We start from the raw sequence: 4,270 nt of genomic DNA, 5'->3' as shown, positions 1-4,270 counted from the left end.
TGCTCCTGGATTGTCATTGTGGTCTAGGACTCAAGCAATCGCTAAGAAAAATACAGCACAGAGAAATACTTCACGCACAAAACGCAGTCCATCATTTGCCGAAGAATATTGGTAGTTTGCTTTCACGAGAGGGTAACAAAACCATATGTTACTCGAGGAAAGAAAAAAAAGAATAGAGAAGCAGATAAAGTGGATGCTCAACCAACGAAGAGCGGCAAAGGGAAAGAACGGTTTGTTTTTCCTCTCCTGTGTTGAGCCGAGCATTTACTTTATTTTCTTCTCTATTTAGAAAAATACATAAAGTCTATGCATTACACTCCAACATTTATTTTCTAGTTTTGGATAGATTATGGAATGGTTAAAAGCCTTGTCAGGTTTTTTATTGCCGTTTGTTCCCCATAACATAAATTAACCATTCACGCTCTGTTTGTCCTAGTGAGCATTGTCAGCAGGATGGAAAGTGAACAGGATTCCAAAATATTACAGCAGTCAACACAATAGGGGGTAAAGTGAAATCCACCAATGGGGATCTCTGCTTCACTTTCAGTTCTGGCATTAATCATTCATCTAGGAAGGAACAACCAATAAAAAAAAGCCACAACTAGTAACCCAGCACCTACTATAATAATGACTACAATCTCATCCCTTTGAATTACTTTTACTATACTGCACTATTATGCAATGTTAGTGTCAGCGACGTCTCATTGATAAACACATTACCAATAGTCCTGGTTAGCACTCTGAATTATGGCTGGAATACTATTCTCTTCTAACAGTGCTAGATTCATTTTATCTAACAGAATAAAATAATATTTGTGTAGGTCTTTGAAGCCAAGGGCCTTAAATGTGGCCCTAAGACTCCCATACCTTCCTAACCTTTTCCTGCATTGACAATTACATTTAGACTTTCAATGCAAGTATTAAATTGATTGGTGACTGTGAGAAACATACTAGTACTGACATTTTTTTTACATGCTTTCTCTATGGCAGACGCAGCAAGGAGTATGTTCTAACATCATAGGCAGGTGTGTCCCTGGATCACTGGTGTATTACAGCAATGCCTGGATAATTAAAGTGACACTAAAAACTCAGTAGTTTAAATCTTAAAAATGCATTCAAGTACCTTAACTTTGAACATAAATGTATCTCATTTGTGTATCACTAGGCTGTAGATCCCCAAATCATCTTGGAATTCATATTGACACTGTCCATCCTCCTGGAGGGTGGCTACTTTTGTTCCCTATGGTCCCTGTGTGTGTTAAAGGTCCATGGTTTCCTATCTGTCTCCAAAAAATGGTATAAAATTCATTTCAGTACAGCGTTGCATGACGGAATAAACGTCAGTCAAAGTATCGCAGCGCTGAATACTGAAAAACGGCCTGGCCAGGAAGGGGGTCTAAACACCTGGTCTTGAAGTGGATAAAGAACAAACCATGTGGCAATATTAAAAACGTGGGAATAGAGGGCTTCTCCCCGCGCAATAGAATTGTTATCACTCACGTTCTTCTAGCGGCTCGTCTCCTCATTGCGAGGAACTGGAGAACGCCTGACTCTGCTACCATTACATCTAGTGCAATTACACTACAACTATGAGACATTTATAGCCCTTAATGTCAATAGGATCAAACAATTTGATGCTCTTTGGAGGTCCTGGACTACCTGGTTCTCCACATTTTCCACCAATACCTCTTAGAATTTGTTGTCTCTTTACCTCATTAATTCTTTCTATTGGAAAGATACTTGAGAAGTATTACTTTGTTTCCTGCTAATTATACATGTGGGTATCCTTTTAAGGATGATACAACTTTTGGCTAAAGTACATATCTTGTTTTTTTCTTCAATGTATTGTTGTTCTATATTCTAGTAGCTTATCAGGCCTGTGGCAATGCTGAAACAAGCAGACAGCACATAAATTAATAGGAGGCTGCTGCTCAGTTGTGCATTCAGCAGGCTGCATGCGTGTTCTTGCACATGCTGTGGTGTGAACTATGCCCATTTGAAACAAGAGAGATTTCCTTGTTTATGCATTGGGACTGCACTGGAAAAAGTAACCAGCGCAGTCCCAATGATTCTGGTGTGAATGGTCCCTCAAAAACGCTCAAATGTGTTGTATACACGTGATGCCAAAAAGAGAAAACAGAGTGACAGAGGAATGTGTTGTTGCTGTTACTCAGTCACAGGCTGAGGGCAGGGAGATAGCACAGGCTTTATTGCAGAGTTACAAAAAAAGGAGAAAAATAGAAGTTATATTAACAGGTTATTCTGTTTCCAGGAGTCTCCATGACAACACAACAAAAGAGAAAAAATCTGCCCACCTGATAGGAACAGAATATTATCAATTTTGACATCTCATGCCTGACCCCAGTGCTTAATATAAATAAAAATACAGGAAGGTAAGGAGGAAACATAGGAAGTAAGCTGTGTGCTGGCATGAAGACTCCTGGAAACAAGTGTTGCTGGTGAATGTAATCTGTGTTTTCCCCCTTTGCTCCATGGCAACATGGTATAACAGATATAACCTAAGGACAGGAAGCTACAGATAACACTTCATGACCTAACCTCAGATCTGCATCTTCAGTTACATCTAGCCTGTAGTGCATATAGAAAGGATAATTGCTGGAAAGTTTATCTTCCTGTCCACTCCTTTATCTAAAATCTCATCTAGTTTGGCAATAAATATGCAATTCCCTTTCAGGAATACTCCTCATAGCCTGGCTTTGGAGGCTGCATCTCACTGTCATGCCTTTAGCCAGATGCCTACTCTGGCAATATTGGACAACACAGCCATTCTTGCTGCTATTTGAACCAGATCCACTGAAGCATCACATATAAACTCTACTGCCTATAAACAGAACTGGGAGGGACACCAAGACTTCCTCTTTAGGAGTATTTGAAATTATTAGGTCATGCTGGAGCAGTTACATTCAGATTCTCAAGGCCCTTGCTACTGCAGTTGTGGCTATGTTAGGTCTGCATACCATTGGTGCAATGCCCATCTCTTCTTTATTTTATGGAAGAATCTATAATCTTTACTCAATCTTTTGTATCTTCTACTTGAAAAATAAATTAATGTTTTTGGTTGGGGATCTCTGGCATTTAGTCCTCCTCCAGAAAATCCTCTACTAGGTCCTGAGGAGAAGGAATCCTCTTTAATCTCTTTATATTGTAACATGTGACAAGTCTGGTATGGTTAAATGGGGCTTTTGCTGGGGCTGCACTACAGAATAAGCAGCTAATTAGTTTAGGAGGATTGAATCTCCATTTTACAAAAATCCAGAAGATTGCAACTTCCATTGTGTTTCTACAGTCTTATGGCTGCAGTTTATGCAAGCATCTGCCAGCCAAACCTTCATAATGCACACAGTTTGGATTTTTTTGTGGCTTTAAGGGCAGGTGTTATTTTCTTTCCTTCGTGGTCCTTTGTTTTCTAGAAGGTGAAGAATAAGCAAGTTTTATATGGAAGCAGGATTCCTGCTTACTGTGCCAGAGCCATCCCATTGTATCTCTGTGACGTGTAGCACTTGGGTCCATAATGCAGCCATTGTCCCCAGGTCCAAGCTGATAGAATAAATATATACACACACACACGCGTAAATACCCCTCCTCCTCTGGAGGTTCCGCCAATCCTGAGCCCCCTTGTTGGGCAATATTAATATCAAAGCGGTGCTGTCTAAAGTCACCGGGACTCCTCTGGAAAGCACAGCAGCTGAATGCACAGGTGAGTGACGCCTTATGGCTAAGACGCACTCTGTGACTTCTTAACTCCTGCAAGTGGGAAACAGAAACAAAGGCCCATTTGTGTGCACTTACCCAGTGTGTAGCAAACATATCAAGCTGGCGCTCACGACGAGCATAAGTGCTGTTCATATCCCACGCTGCTTAAAAAATTGGAGGATAGAGCAGGAAGCACCAAGTGGAGTGACAACTGCACACCCCAAGGGAGCTTGCATTAGCAAGACTTAGCCCTTTGAGACTAGAGGTGAAGGTTCGCTGACCACCTGGACCAAGCACCATGCTTCTTGCCAGGTGGACTCCCTCCCCCCATCAGGAAATTCAAGAGATTACAGGTGAGAGTAAGAAGCAGCAGCCTATGCAGAAAAAACAACTTCATAGTTTTGGACACAAGCCACCTGACTCTGGGTTGCCTGACCCTAACCTGAAAGAGACAGAAAACCACTGGACATTCACGGAGGAGTCAAAATGTATAGTTTATCCATTTATGTTCCTTTTAGGTGGACAAATCTTGTATTGTGCTGTCATGGAGTGAAGG

This window comes from Nanorana parkeri, unplaced genomic scaffold (genome assembly GCF_000935625.1).
Source record: "Nanorana parkeri isolate BGI_ZX_2015 unplaced genomic scaffold, ASM93562v1 scaffold182, whole genome shotgun sequence".
Classification (NCBI taxonomy): domain Eukaryota; kingdom Metazoa; phylum Chordata; class Amphibia; order Anura; family Dicroglossidae; genus Nanorana; species Nanorana parkeri.
This window is presented reverse-complemented; position numbering follows the sequence as displayed.